Raw genomic sequence first — 17,065 nt, 5'->3', positions numbered from 1 at the left:
CTAGCTGTTATGGCCCTTTTGTGAGAAACATAATTCGTTGTGGTGCACTATTAGGAATTATTTAGAAATCCTGCAATATGATGAAGATTCTTAGGTTTCTGAGGTTAGATTGAGAAGTAATCTATCTACAACTCACACCAATGCTTTCTTAGGATTTGAAAAAACAATAAGGGAAGAGATCTTAGTAAGATAAAGGCAGGAGAGTTTGTGTTTCTCTTTTGCCCTCCTTGGGATATGTACTAACAAAAGACCATATTTCTAATTATTGCTTAAATGCTGTTTCTTGACACCATGAAAAAACACTGTTACTCATCTTCACAGCAAGCTCTCTACATTCATTTCCACAGTCATCAATAATTTGTTCTTTCCCTAGCAACAAATTTGACAAATATGATTGTTTTTAAGAAGACATTAATAGTCACTTGCTATGAAAGTTTTTCCTGTCAACTTAGGTGTTCCATAACAGGGGCATACAGTGATTAGAATTTATCAGGGTACCCAAAGTATAACAAATGTTTCTATGTAGTATAATTTTCACATATACAATTTTTATACCAGCAAAATACCAGATACATAATAATGCTATAAATCTCTAGTATATATAACTTGAAAGTATAGGTAACATGGCAAGGGCAAATTATGTCATGGAAAAGTTGTTACAAAATATTACAAGATATAATAATTTATTTTCTACCTAAAGCATTTAATCCTTCCTTTCTTTGCTAATAATCTTCACCTCTCTTTTCTTTGGGAAATAGCTCATCCCAATTCCACAGTATCTGTGGTATTTTAGATAATCATATACCATGGAAATTCTCTTGAATTAAACCACTGTTTTGCAATGCACAGATCTATGTAAAAAGTTGTTTTGCTACTCTGTCTGCAATACGAATTTGATGTTCAAATGACTCCAATTAGTAGATTGCATGCTTTGACATGTGATACAAGTTTATTTGTAGTATGAAAACAAAACAAACTACTAGAAAAAAAAGAGAGATTAAATATTGGAAGGAGGATAAAGAAAGATACAGCAAATGATGTCTTTAAACATAATTCAAAAATCCACTTTTTAATTTTTTAATTTATTTTGCCTTTTAAATTTTTATTTATATATTAGAGAGAGATAAAGAGAGACAGAGAGAGACAGAATGGGCATATCAGGGCCTCCAGCCACTGTAAATGAACTCCAGATACATCCACTATTATGAGCATCTGGCTAACATGGGTTCTGGGGAATCAGACCTAGGTCCTTAGGCTTCTCAGACAAGCACCTTAACAATAAGCCATATCTTCAGTCCAACAATTCACTTTTTGAACTTCCATTTGACTGGATTAGATCCTAGTAATTTGAAAGGAAACTAAGAATGAAATTGCAGGAATAAAATCAATATTTTTTTAATTTTTTGTTTATTTTTATTTATTTGAGAGTGATAGAGAAAGAGGGAGAGAGAGAGAGAGAGAGAGAGAGAGAGAGAGAGAGAGAGAGAGAGAGAGGGAGAATGGGTGTGCCAGGGCTTCTAGCCACTGCAAACAAATTCCAGATGTGTGCGCCCCCTGTGCACCTGGCTAATGTGAGTCCTGGGGAATAGAGACTCAAACCTGGGTCCTTAGGCTTCACAGGCAAGAGCTTAACCACTAAGCCATCTCTCCAGCCCTAAAATCAATATTATAAGCAACAAAATAGTAATATTTATATTCCCTGTCCCAATTAATCTAATCATATAGAGAAAGACAACCATGAGAATTTTTTAAAATTTAACAGATGGAGACAAAGTGAATAGTGAATATACTATGAGTGGAAAATAGCTAAAGATGATATATCTGAAAAAGTATAATTGTTTCTTAAGAAGAAATATGACTGGAATAAGTGCAAAAATAAATGTCAAAAATTTTTTCAATGTCAGTTTATTAAAAAAATGGAATATAACTCAGTGCCCATGGGAAGCCTAAAGTTTTGGATAATTTTATATTCCAGTAATGCTATTCCTCTCAGGAGTTGGTGAATAAATGCCCTGTTTTATTTACACCTCAAGTGTCATAATCTTTTTTTTTTAATTAATTTATTTATTTATTTGAGAGCGACAGACATAGAGAGAAAGACAGATAGAGGGAGAGAGAGAGAATGGGCGCGCCAGGGCTTCCAGCCTCTGCAAATGAACTCCAGATGCGTGCGCCCCCTTGTGCATCTGGCTAACGTGGGACCTGGGGAACCAAGCCTCGAACCGGGGTCCTTAGGCTTCACAGGCAAGCGCTTACCCACTAAGCCATCTCTCCAGCCCAAGTGTCATAATCTTGATGTGTGTACTTTATACTTTCCCTGAAGGTCAACCACGGTAATAAATTACAGTTGCTCACTGTGTTAGCTGGTTAAGGTAGCTCAACTTCCTTTCTTCCTTTTCTATGTACACTCTTCTAATATTGTTTCATGTACCTCCTTGAGAAACTATTTGCATTAGAATCTTTATGTAAACATCAGCTTTAAGAAGGTGTTGCAGACTAAGACCACTAAAGCTTTGTTTATGTGTTTGGCTAAAGAAATGATTTAATTGTGTGCTTGTGTGTGAAACATGCATTGTTTTTGTGACTAATTTTTGTTTTAATGCTATAAAATATATTTAGGGTATTAAGACTATAGTGCTTCCATTACTAAATCTTATATTAAACTGTTCTATTTTTTTAAAAAAAAAGTCCATAAGAATATCCATCTGAAAAAAGTTACAATTTTAATGCCTAATATATCATTAATACCCCGGGAGAAGATTGTAAACTTAAACTCTGTCTTATTTGTGTGTACTTAAAATTCTTACACTACTATAAACCTAATTTTTAATAAGGAGAAAAGCAAATCTAGAAATAGCAAACAATGAGTACCTCTGATGTGATGATGATACTTTCACTTTTATTTACAAATAATCATGTAATAGTCAAATTTATTGAACTGTGATACATAAAGATTAAGCTGGATCAAGTGAGAGATTATATCAAACTATATGGAAATCAAGTATGCAACATTCATTACATCTCAAATCATTGTTGAAATATAGCACTTTTAATAAATTATACTAGAACAGGGTGATAGCATTTTGAAAAGATCAATTTAGATAAATAACTATTAATATATAAATTTAAAATCAGTCAGGAACCTTAATTAAAACATTGAAACCCTAGGTATATATACGATTGATATAATAAATCAAATAGAAAAAATGGATAAATTCATTTTTAGAAAACTATTCTAACTCTATTTCAAAAATCCAGAAGTAATTAAAGAAAGGATTGAGAAATGTGGCTACTAAACATCATATATAAAACATACCATGTAACATACAAGCTGGCAGTGTTTGCTACATATATCAAACACAGAGGATTAGTATAGTATATAAAGCATGTTTCATCACCTAATATATGAAGAAATATGTATGATAAATGATTTATGAAAAACATTCAGAACCCAATAGAAAAGATGGAGAAAGGTTTTTAACTGAACATTTACCAAAATGTTTTTAAAAGTCTCTAAAATATTTGAAAAGATATTCAAATTCAAGCCGGGCGTGGTGGTGCACGCCTTTAATCCCTGCACTCGGGAAGCAGAGGTAGGAGGATCGCTGAGAGTTCAAGCCCACCCTGAGACTACAGAGTGAATTTCAGGTCAGCTTGAGCCAGAGTGAGACCCTACCTTGAAAAACAAACAAAAAAAAAGATACTCAAATTCAGTCATAATTATAGAATGAAAAGTGAATCAGTACTACAATATTATTCCTTTTATACAAATTGGAAATCCTTTTTTGCTTTTTTAATTTTTTTTTTGGTTTTTCAAGGTAGGATCTCACTCTAGCTCAGGCTGATGTGGAATTTACTCTGTATTCTCAGAGTGGCCTTGAACTCACAGTGATCTGCTTACCTCTGCCTCCCGAGTGCTGGGATTAAAGGCATGCGCCACCATGCCCATCTTAAATTTGGAAATAATTGAACAATAGAACAACACAGTCTGTTTATGGGGCTGTGGAGAAATACTTTCAACTATTACTGTTAACTATGAACACTGGCCTAATATTCTGGAAGTCAATTTAGCAACATTAAAAACAATTCACTTATACTTATCTTTGACCCAGCATTCCCAAACTATATAATTTTACCTGAAAATATACTTTCAAGTAGTTGAAAATATAGATGCATAAATTATACATTTCAGCATTCTTCCTAATTTCCAACTTTTAGATGCTCCTATTACTTACAAAGAAGTGATTGAATGAACTATGATGTAACTATTGAAGTGTCATTCCAATTATAGAAAAATGAGGGGGCTACAGAGATTGCCCAGTAGTTAAGGCACTTGCCTACAAAGTCAAATGACCCAGGTTTGATATTCCAGTACTCACGTAAGCCAGATGCCCAAGATGGCACATGCATCTGGAGTTTATTTATAGTGACTAGAGATCCTGGAGTGCCCATTCTCTCTCTCTCTCCCTTCGTCCTTCCCTCTGTCTGTCTCTCTTTTTCTGCTGCCAGATAAATAAATATTTTTTTTAAATAAGGAAAATACTTGCAATGAATATTTCAGCTTATATTGTGAAAACAGGTCAAGTAGTATACATTTATATTGTGTTAATTTACATAAAAAAGAAAAGAACTATAAGACTATTGGCAGGGTCCCATGTACTTAACAAAAACAAAAATGGCACACAAAGAAATAGGATTAATTATATATGAGAAGTGGGAAGGAATTTGCTACAAAGAATGGGTAATAAATGTGATGATTCTTCTTTGGATAGAAACTCAACACTCACTTAAAATATGGCAAATATTTGTAATCCCAACCACATCTATAGGTCAGAAGGGAAGTGAAGGAAAAAGAATACACCAGAAGCTAGAGAGGCAGTTCAAAGTTGGTGGAAGGTCAGGACTGACACCTATGAATTGTTTGCTGACATCCTCATTGCACGCCATGGTATGTACATCCACACTCACACTCTCACAGTCAAACACACTCACACTTCATGGACACACAAGACACCAATTTTTCCTGGCTTGTTTTCATACTTTTAAAACCATGATAATATATACATGGGTAATAATAAAAATATTTTTTAATTTAAAAATTAAATATTAAATACACAATGGGTAATAATAATAATGTATAGTACATGGTGTTGCAGTCAGGTTTGCATTGCTGGTAGAAACCACCCAACCAAGAGCAGCTTGTGGGACAAAGAGGTTTAGTTTGGTTTACAGGCTCAAGGGGAAGCTCCATGATGGTAGGGGGAAATAGATGGCATGAACAGAAGGTGGACATCACCCCCTGACCCACATAAGGTGGACAAGAACAGGAGAGTGTGCCAAACACTGGCAAGGGGACACTGGCTATGAGACTCATAAGTCTGCCCCCCAAAACACACTGCCTCCAGGAGGCTTCAATTTCCAATTGCCATCAGCTGGGGTACCTAGAATCCAGAACACCTAAGTTTATAGGGGACACCTGAATCAAACCACCACACATTGATAGGCAAAAATGTCAGTAGAGTCAATCAACTTCCAGGGAAGGAGGAGTAAGTACAATACATACAGTATGTAGTGAATCTAAGTTCATTGCAAATGAACAGCTGTAATACTAAAGTGAATCAGGGAAGAAAAGAAACAATCTGAGCCAAGTCACATGTGTTTTGACATTGTATGTTGCTACACTTTGGATATAATCTGAGTGTGTCCTCCAAAGACTCATGAGTTTGAAGCTTTGTGGCTGTTGAAAAAGGTGAATAAGTCATTGGAGGTGCTGCTTTTAAGAGATCATGATAATTTTCCTAGAACTGTGTTAATTCCAATTAAAGGAGTTTTAAATGGGTAAGGCTAGTTACTTCCAGCAATCTGGTGCCCACTTCCACCATATCATTTCATCAAGTTCTCTGGTAACTGTGAGACCATCACCAAGAAATCCTAAAAAGTGTCAAACACAAGCTCTACTTGATCTTTGTTCTAAAGAACTAAGACTACTTGAGCCTCTGAATTTGAGATCAACCTGAGCAACAGAGACCCTGACTTAGAATAAAAAAATTCCAAAATAAACTTTAAATTAGTAAGTGAAACAGTGGCAAAATATGGCATAATAGAGATAGTGTGTTAACTATGTATAAAATACACTCAGATCATGATTGGTCAATACAAATGAAGTTGTATTTCTGATAAACAAAATAAATTTTATCTATGCCTTTAACATTTTTGAAGAGCTTATAGGGAATATCTATGTGACCTCTAGACAGTGAAATATTTTGTAATACAACCAATACAAACAATAAAAATGTATGATTTTATTAAAAGTATATACTTCATACAACTATCAAATAGTAATCAAAGGACAATGTATAAGCTAGGATAAAAACTTACAGATATGTTATAAAAGATATTTTTAAGCAATAAAGATCATCTACAAAATGGTAAAGAAACATCCTACCCCTGTGCTAATGAAGATGACAACAACGGTCTAACAGCTAGATATGTTGGTGCTGTTGTAAACCTGATACTTGGGAAGATAAGGATTAGGAGTTCAAGGCCAGCCTGGACTCCATAAGGAATTCGTAGTCAGCCTGGGCAGCACAGGTGAAGTAAGATGAGTTTGGGCAACATTGTGAGATGTTTTCTCAGGTGATTTCATAATAAATTATCAAATTCACTGGAAATACATAACAGTATTATATTTCTATGCTGTTACTAATAAAATCTCAAAACATATAAAGGAGAAATTTTAAAAAATCCTGGATGAATACAACACAATAATAATATGAGCATTTATCATGGTTGTATTAAGAATGAGTAGAACAAACAAATACAATGGTTATCGAAACTTGAAAATTTTAAATAAATTGTTTTATTTCAGAATGATTGTTTGCAAGCAAGCACCTTTAACCACTGAACCATCTAGCTAGCTCCAGAATCAGTGTTTGAAATGACTAAAAAAAAATATTGAACATCAAAACTTGAGATCTAAAGATCCAAAGATATCCAGAGGTAAATAGATAAACATAAAAAAGGTAAATTAAGTATACAACTCAAGTTAGGAAAATATCAACATTATATATTCAAATAAAAGTAGTAGAATAGCCAGGCTAGATATAAAAATGATGAAATAAAAATTTAATGAAGATGATGAGCATGGTCACATTTTTTTTTAAATTTCATTCTTAAATGGTGTTTATTTCTGGACCTGGGTTACCTAACTCATTTAATATTTTCCAGATCCATCGTTCACTTGTAGTTTAATAATTACATATTTCTTTATAGCTGAATAAATTTCCATTGTGTTTATGTACCACATTTTTATTATCCATTCATTAGTTGATGAATATCTATGATAGTCCCATTTCCTTGCTATTGTGAAGAGTGTAGCAATGAACATGGATGAATAAGTACATCTGTAGTAGGGTATAAATTCCTTTGAATATATGCTAAGTGGTATAACTGGTTCATATAGTAGTTCCAGTTTGTTTTACTTATTTGAAAAATCACAACATGTTGGATTTTTCTAGTATTTCTATCTCTTTTTTTATTCTATTTTCACATTCTGAAATAACTTCCTCTCTTCATTCAGTTATTTGCATGCCCATTTGAATTTATTCATTTTACTCATTTTGTGTTGAATAATTTGAAGTGAGCTCTTTTTCTGACTGTCATCTAAATTGCATTTTCTGGGGACTATTGCTGTGGTATTGGTAATTTTTGAGGAGATGTTTTGTGTTAGATTTGCATATTACTTATGTTTCTGCATTAGTGATCCCAACTTAGCTAGGTAGAGGCTATATTATCTAACATCATGAGGAGACTCTATACAGGTCAAGCAGTGATGAGGGCATAAGTTGTGCAAATTCCAGTCTCACATTGGGGGTCATGAGTAGTATACATTCAGTGTAAGTCATATTTTATTTAATATAATGTAAAATTAAGATGTATAAGCATGCAATCTAGTAAGCACATTAATACATAAGGTGTAAATAATACTTACAAATCAAGAAATAAAGATAAAAATCCTGGGCTAGTGATATGGATTAGCAGTTTGGGTGCATGCTGGCAAAACCAAAGGACCCAGGTTTGATTCCCCAGTTCCTACATAAAGCCTGATGCACGAAGTAGTGTATGCATCTCAAGTTCATTTGCAGTGGCTAGCTAGAGGCCATGGTGCACCCATTATCTCCTTCCCTTCCTCTCTCTCTCTCTCTCTCTCTCTCTCTTTCTCTATATCTGCCTCTTCATCACTCTCTAATAAGTAAATGAAATATATTAAAAATATAAATATCCCAATATAACCAAAAAGTATTTAACAGAATGGCAAAAGATAATGGTCAGTACAAATTTAATGAAAGAAGCATAACATGGGAAACCTGTGTTGAAAGCACATCACTTCATAGTCAACACAAGATACATATTACGTTTTTTAAACTCCTGTTGATTTGTGTAGATATAAAACTTTCAGAATTTTTATATTTTTTCATGAGAATGTAAATTATTACTAACATTTTAAAAATGTGAATGTTTAGAACTATCTGTTAATGATAATATTTGTATATATATCATGGTATATGGAAAATCACATAACAATAAAATGGACATATCTACATATGTATCTATCCATCTCACTGTTGATGAATGTCACAAAATTTAAAAGGGAATTACTGAAGAAAACTTAGCCTATTTATAAAATTTAACTACTTATAATAAATTTGTGCTAGAAAAACTTTACAATGCAGTAAGCAGAGCTTTATCAAGTATTATGGTGAGAGTTTGAAATAGTAAATGCACAGAGAAGTATGGACTTACAAAGGCATGGTATGAGATTGCAGAGAGCAAAGAAAGCATATTGTTGGAACTGGACTACTGGTATAAATTCAGGGTGACTATGTTCTGCTTATGTCCTGGAAGTTTGAGAAAAGTTGAATTTAAAAGTAATGGAATGGTGTGTTTAGCAGAAGAAGTATGATTAGAAACATAAGAAAAACACAAAGTTGATCCATAAAGTATATAAGAAAGTTTAATGTTAGAGACACAGGGACTGATTTTAGGCCACTATACTGCAATTGGTAAGGTGATTTTCACCATTAAAACTGGGATAGCTGGGTGTGGTGGTACACACCTTTAATCCCAGCACTGGGGAGGCATAGGTAGGAGGATTGTTTTTAGTTCAAGGCCACCCTGAGATTACAGAGTACATTCCTGGTCAGCCTAGGCTAGAGTGAGAACCTACCTCAAAAACAAAACAAACAAGCAAACAAACAAAAAACTGGGCTAACTTCTCTATTAGAGCAATGGGAAAGATGCCCTTAGGGTAAAATTTAACTCACTGAATACTCAATGCTAGTAAGAATGGAAATTAGGGCTGGAGTAATAGTTTACCAGTTAAGGTGCTTGCCTGCAAAGCCAAAGGACCCAGGATCAACTCTCCAGGACCTACATAAGTCAGATACACAAGGTGGTGCATACATCTGGAGTTGGTTTGCAGCAGCTGAATGTCCTGGCATGCCCAATTTTCTATCTGCCTCTCTCTCTCAAATAAATAAAAATAAAATATTTTTTTTAAAAAAGAATACAAATTATTTTGAAAAGTGGGTATTTGTAGTAAGAGTGCTTCTACTGAAGATAAAGTTTTATTCCACCATAGATTTTGTCTATGCCACCCACAAGGTACTAGTTCTGGAAGCATGTCAAATTCAGGAAAGAGAGTCATGAAGTATACACTGTTCCAGAATTCACTGACATGTGGAAATGTGAGAAAGGGTTGAAATCTTTGTAAGGCCATTGCATGGAGCTATGAAGATAAACCACGGGTTGCAATGGAGACCCTAGAAGTTTGCAGATGGAAGGACTGTGGGATGACCACGAAGGAAACTTCTTTGGTTGGAACTTCAGTCTGCACTGCAAACTCTTTTGGAGCTAAAGAACTTCATTATGGGTTCCAGATAGGTAATTGTAGATGTTTAATGCTTCCCTGTTGGTTATTGATCCTGTCTTGGTCCAGTTTCTCATTATGCCTTATTTTTGCAATGGAAATGTGTACTCTATGCCATTATGTGTTAGAAGTATCTGACTTTTTTGTTTTGATTTTACAAGTTCACAGTTAAGAGACTATATGGAATCTCAGATGACACCTGGGAGTTTGGGACAGAGTTGGGATTGGTAAAAGACTATAAGGACTTTTAAAAAGGAAGAAAAAAGAAATAAAGAAAGAGAGAGAGAGAAGAAGAGGGAAGGAAAGAATGGGCGTGCTAGGGCCTCTAGCCACTGCAAATGAACTCCAGATGCTATTTTGTGCACCTGGCTTTATGTGTGTTCTGGGAAATGAAACCCAGGCAGATAGGTTTTACAAGAATGTGCATTTAACTGCTGAGCCATCTCTCCAGCCCACTATGAGGATTTATTTTTAAGTTGGACTGAGTGCATTTTGCATTATGAGGTGATCATGGGTTAATGGCAGCCAGGGTTGGAATGTGGTGGTTTGAATGTAAATAGGACCCATGGCCTCAGACATTTTTTCAGAGGTTGTGGTAACCCATTTTTTTTTATTTGTTAGAAGAAGAGGGAGAGAGGGAGGGAGAGAAAGAGAGAGAGAGATTGGGCGAGCCAGGACCTTCAGCCACTGCAAATGAACTACAGACACGTGTGTCTCCTTGATGTGTGACATTGAACACTGTGCTCCCTATTTAGTTCCCAGCTGGTGTAGTCTTGGGGAGGTGGAGACTTGCTGTAGGCACTGATCATGGCTTGAAGAGTACAGCACTACTGTGTTTTCAAAACCAGCTCACACTTACTGTTGTCTCTCTGATGTCTGTGATAGAGGAGGCCCTGGTATGCCTATTCTTTCTCTCTCCCTTTCTCTCCATCTTTCTCTGTCAAATAAACAAATAAATAAAATATTTCAAAAAACTGTAAGCCTGATATAAACCATTTCCTCACATAAGCTGCTTCTACTCAGGTGTTTTGTTCCAGAAAGTAGCTAATAGCTACACAAGGCAAGAATAGAAAGAAATTCCAATCTGAACTTAAACCTGACTCGAGATGGCAATCAGAAACAGTTCTCTGGTTCTTCCTCCTGCCAGGGATTTTTCATGGGCCTTTTTTTCCCACTGATAGGCTCTTTCTGAGTCTGCATTTCCTTTCCCAGTTCACTAGCCTATTAAGAACCTCCACATACATATAGACTTAACCAATGAAAACCATTCTAATTTTGTGTCTCATTTACATCTTCAGGCTTAAAAAGAACCCAATCCAAGTCATTAGGTGGTTACCTGCTCAGGACGTTTCCCAGATTGGGTAAATAATTCTTTCTTAATTGTTAAACTTCCATGTGTCAACTTTTGCCAATTCTTTGCTAGTTGTAAGATAAGAACTTGAGAACCACAGGATTGAGGAGTTCTACTGATTGTTGAATGTTTGGAACTTCAATTCTTAAGCTAAGGCTAACCAAAGCTAAGAAAAGACCCACTTTTCTTCACACCAGTCACACTGGCAAATTCTATTAAAGGAAGGCTGGGGTGTTAAGATATTACTTTATAAGTTGATTTTACAGTGACTTCAATTCCTGCTCCTTTAGCTAATATGTTCATCTATTAAGCTTTTTCTATAAGATGTTTCTGCAATCACCAGACACAAGATGTCATATTCAAGTTCAAAAGATGACATTGGTTACACTGGGCTCCAAGCAAGCACCTGCATGTATGTTTTTTTTTTTTTTTTCTTATTTAATCTGACATATACTGCAATTTTTTGAAGTTAATACTTTTGTAATTAACTATAAGATACTTTCACAAAAATCACTAGAAGAGAACACTGACATGTATCCTTCCATACAGATGCTAAATATGAGTATATTTATTACTCTTTTGTTTATTTTTACTTATTTATTTAAGATCGACAGAGAGAGAAAGGCAGAGAGAGAGAGAGAGAGAGAGAGAGGGCGGGTGTGCCAGGGCCACCAGCCACTGCAAATGAACTCCAGATGCGTACGACCCCTTGTACATCTGGCTAATGTGGATCCTGGGGAATCGAGCCTCGAGCCCAGGTACTTAGGCTTCACTGGCAAGCGCTTAACCACTAAGCCATCTCTCCAGCCTGAGTATATTTATTTTATTTGTTCAAATTTTCTGTTTACGTGCCAAGTCGTATCACAATAATTTTGCTAGTAATACCAATTCTTAATAACATCGACTTGATCTGTCCCATTAAGATGAAATCAGGTCTATTAGATGATAGTAAGCTCAATCCTGTAATATTGGACCAAAAAAGTGAACCTTCTCTGCTAACTTAGAAATCTTTGGGAATATTAAATTGTAACAATAGCCTTCAAAGGCTAATACCCCCCACTAATATAGCTGGAATTAAATTCAATGATTAATAATTTCTTTAATGTTTATATTAGTACAATAGTTAATCCTTATATACAAAAGGACTAATAAGTATTATTGCCATTACTTCTATAGAATTAATATTTATCAAGCTTAAAGAAGGGCCTTAGTATTTATAGAATCATACCTTAGCACATTGTCCAACCTGACACATGTACTTCAGGCTGTCAAGAATCTTCCTTGTGTAATTATTCACTGCAATATTCCATATCTTAAAATTAGTTCTGGCCCATAGTTTGCCTTCAATAAATATTTTTGATGAATAAATACATTTCAATAAAGCAACAGAATGTCCTTAGCTGGTTGAAAGAAAATAGCTTCAAGTTGATTCAGTTCCTCTAATAACAGGCATAAGCATTCCTTAGTGGATGTATTGTGTGCCAAAAAAAAAAAAACAAGTGTGGGCTGGAGAGATGGCATAGCGGTTAAGCGCTTGCCTGTGAAGCCTAAGGACCCCGGTTCGAGGCTCGGTTCCCCAGGTCCCACGTTAGCCAGGTGCACAAGGGGGTGCACGCATCTGGAGTTCGTTTACAGAGGCTGGAAGCCCTGGCGCGCCCATTCTCTCTCTCTCCCTCTATCTGTCTTTCTCTCTGTGTCTGTTGCTCTCAAATAAATAAATTAAAAAATTAAAAAAAAAACAAGTGTGAGTTATAGATTGCTACTCTCCCTTAAAAGACATACACTCTTGCAAATGCTGTGAAAGAATACAAATTTCTTAAACCACAGATTCAAGGTGTGAAAAAAATGTATCTGTATTCTGCTTCCATTTTTTTTGAGAATAGAATATATGATCTCATATAAAAATAATTTTATTTAGAATATATATATATATATTCTAAATAAATATATATATATATATATATAAAGATACCTTTAAAATTCAGAATTTTCCCTTGGTTTTCTTTCTTTCATCTGGCATATACATCCCAAGAAGATTGTGGAACATTATGAAGACTGGCACTTCACAAGCATCCTTCATCCTGTGAGATCTTGCAGTCTTGCAGTATAGTTCTTGCCTGTCATGACCTTGGCATATGTTCTGCATAGATTTCCTCAGTAGCATTTTTATTACAACTACAAAACTCCTATGGATCTGTAAACTTCCTTTTTTTTCTTTCTGTCACCTCTAAGAGTGGAAAGAGTTGGCTTCTTTATCCTTCTAATTTGCATTACAAGAAAACATAGTTGGACTACACTGTCCTTCAATCTTCTCTTGAGGTTATCTCCTACTCCCATTTATCATACTGCTTTTCAGTATCCCAGAAAGGGAAAATAAAGGTCCCTCTACTCTTGGATTTTTGGACCTAGATATTACAACAGCACATAGGATTGATGCCAGGGTGAGCTCTGTCAGATTAGATCTCCCATGCTAGCATTTCTCAAACCCTGTATTTTATCCACATTAGCAAAGAATTGAAAACCCAAACTCAAGATAAGGGTAAATTATTAAATTTAATTTAGAGAGAGTTAAGATAAGAGGGAAAACAAATCAGGATAGCTCCCAAGCCAATCGAAATTCTTCCCATTCCACACTAGTTGAGAAGCAGGAAGCTAGGAAATTCTCTCTCACATAGTGAAAGTTCTCTCTCCAGAAAAGAAGTGGCTTCTCAGTCATATAAATGAGCATGAGAAACTTGTGTACATTTATATGAATCTGAAGTCCAGTTAGAATGAACCTCATCAGGCTCAGATATGTATAGGGAGGGTCCTAACTGATGGGACATAGAAGGACATTGACTCAGAAAGCCGACCTAGTGGGCAAGCCACTGAAACTGAGGAAGAAGCAGGAAGCTCTTGTTGCTGAGGAAAATAAGGAGATTGCTTTTGGCAGCCATCTTGGATGAGACTGAATCAGATATGCTTCCTAGTTCTACAAACAAGGTTGTATCTATGCTTCTGTGAGCCAGTCCATGGCTAACTAACTACCAGGAAAATAAAGCTACCTTGCTCCTAATCTGTATCAGGACTACTGCCTACCTTTCAGTATGTTACTTTCCATTCTTTCTCCAACTTTCCTCTCATTTCTTGTATTATTCTGTATAATCAAAGATGTTAAATTTTCAAAGAGAGTCTTTGCTAATGTTTTGCAAATAATGTAAATGTTATTTTCAAACTCTCATGGTTAAATATTTTGAATACAAAAATTTCCAGCTATTAAAACCTGAAATATCTTTCATAAATGAAAAACAATCTTTGACAACAGTTTCTGATATAGTCTTAGGTCTTTAGGCCTTGAAGATATATGTGGTAGTTTCCAAGACTGCTAGATATTATCTTCAAAGCATATGTGTGTGTGTGTGTGTGTGTGTGTGTGTGTGTGTGATATATTTTTGATTTATTTGAGACAGAGAGTATATTTTGATATTTGAAAATACTACATGGCAACATAAAGATAGATATACAAATGCATACACATGCAAAACTAATATAACACAAGTGGTAGTGCTTTCCTTTATGAGAAAATGAGATAAAAAAAAAATAGAAAACAACAATCTTGTGATTTTCTCTTCAGTGATGCTGGTGAAATATCCTCAATTTCAAAACACTTTCATTGGTCCAAAATATTTCCTTATGACCTTTGTAGTTAAGAACACTTCTCATCACAATCACCTTGCAACCCCTCCACTGTACCCTTTGAAAAACCAAACACCAAGCCAAGTCAAATTCTGAGTTGACTGATGAAATACTACATTATTACAGTTCTAGGAGTTGTCCATTTTTATGAATAACTTTTATTTACATCAATTTATATTCTTATTCACATGGAATTAAGGATAAATTAAAAATAAGGCAACAGAAGAAGGAATACAAAAGCAAACAAATTTCAATGTAATCGATAAGACTCTAGCTTCAGAGATGAATCAGATGTGATTGGATAATAGAAAAATAAAACTATGATTATGATTGTGAAGATGCTTCAGTCTTGGTAAGGTGCCTGTCATACTTCAAGAGGACCTGAGTTCCAATCCTTATCACCTACATAAAAGTTGGATGAGATGGCACACACCTATAATCTCAGTACTTAGAAATTCTGGTTTGCTAGTCTAACCAAAGCAATGACTTCCAGGTTCAGTGTGAGACAGATTTAAAATATAAGGTAGAAACTGAACATGGTGGCACATGCCTTTAAATGGTGCACACCTTTAATCCCAAAATTCAGGAGACAGTTAGGAAGATCACTGCGATTTTGAGGCGAGCCTGGAACTAGAGTGAGTTCCAGATCAGCCTGGAAAGCCCTCAAAGTCATATACGAGGTTTGTCATTCTCCCTGTTCAAGGATGTATTTGCCAGGTTACTTGGTGCATGACCTTCTGAGAAGTTCTCCTGTTTTTGCCTGCCATCTTGTCATTGGTTAGCTGGGATTACAGAAGCCAGCCACAGCTTCCAAAGTTTTATGTGGGACCTGATGATCTGAATTTAGGTACTCAGACTTCCTCTGCAAATGCTTTATCCACTGAACCATCTCCCTAGCCCTATAGCAGCTTTTAGTGTAGAAATTTTCATAGAGGGCACAGCCTCATTTTCCCATGGAATTGGGAAAATTTTCACCTCAACCTGATGTTTTGGAGTGTTTTTGGTTGAAGTTCGTACATTATAAAAAGAAATCCAAGCCAGGCATGGTGGCACACTCCTTTAATCCCAGCACTTGGGAGGCAGAGGTAGGATAATCGCTGTGAGTCTGAGGCCACCTTGAGACTACATAGTTAATTCCAGGTCAGCCTGGAACAGAGTGATGAGACCCTACCTTGAGAAACCAAAGAGAGAGAAATCCAAGAGAAATGTTCTCTAAATAGAGCCCATTGCTGTTGTGTCTATTGTACAAGACCATCATTTGCCTTTATATGTTTTGAAAATGGAGGTGATGCCAAGGAAATTAAAGAACATGCCAGTGGAAATGCAGTTGATGGACATAGGAGCAGAGTTGGTTTCTCTTTGACAAAAGACAATATACCTCAAAAACAAGAACCTTCCTGTGGAGACCTACCTATCCAGCCATGGATGAATGAAGTCCAGGGTTGATGATCAGCACAATAGCAGAACAGCATACAGAGGACATGGAGGAGCAGATGGATTCCTGCTCAAGATAGGGATCTACAGGAGGCTGTCACCTCCTCCTTACCTTGGCGATGGAGGAGAAAGAGTACATTCCAGATTTTGTCCCAGTCACCTCATGGCTATGAAAGTATAAAGTTGAAGACTTTCTTAAACTTTCCATAATACTAGGTCATTGTTTGTGGGCAATAGTTTTTATTTTTCCTCATTTAGAAAGTGAATAGTTCTGTTGGTCCTGTTGCTTATCATTGCTGACAGAATTCCAGTAATAGAAACTTTAAGAAAGAAGAGTTTATTTTAGCTTATTATTTTTCTTATAATGAAACTAATTTATTTTATTTAAAAAATAAGGTAGAAAGCCAAGTGTACTGGCACACAGAGAATCCTCCACAACTCCGTTTTTATAGACACCTCAAAATCACCTTTAATTTTTTTCTGGTTTCTTCTGTCTGTCAACTTCAACCTGAATTAGCTTTAAGGAGAGAATATGTTGTCAGGTTTTAGCTTGTCTAGCTGGATACTTTAAATTTTTAATTTCTCCCATTCAAAAGGAAAATAAGGTTAGTCCTGTTCCCAAACAAGGTCAGCTCTAATACTCCCTGGAAAAAAAAAAAAGTCTCAAACAATGTATA

General features: G+C 35.5%; 1 pseudogene; it reads right to left on the bottom strand.

Moving 5' to 3' along the window:
* LOC101602407 overlaps nt 1–16,596 on the bottom strand; it is a 62,088-nt pseudogene extending 45,492 nt beyond the window's left edge.
* Between the last annotated feature and the right edge of the window lie 469 nt (nt 16,597–17,065).

The sequence above is a fragment of the Jaculus jaculus genome, chromosome X (genome assembly GCF_020740685.1).
Source record: "Jaculus jaculus isolate mJacJac1 chromosome X, mJacJac1.mat.Y.cur, whole genome shotgun sequence".
Lineage (NCBI taxonomy): Eukaryota > Metazoa > Chordata > Mammalia > Rodentia > Dipodidae > Jaculus > Jaculus jaculus.
The sequence above is the reverse complement of the archived record's forward strand: the minus strand, read 5'-3'. Positions and strand labels throughout refer to the sequence as shown.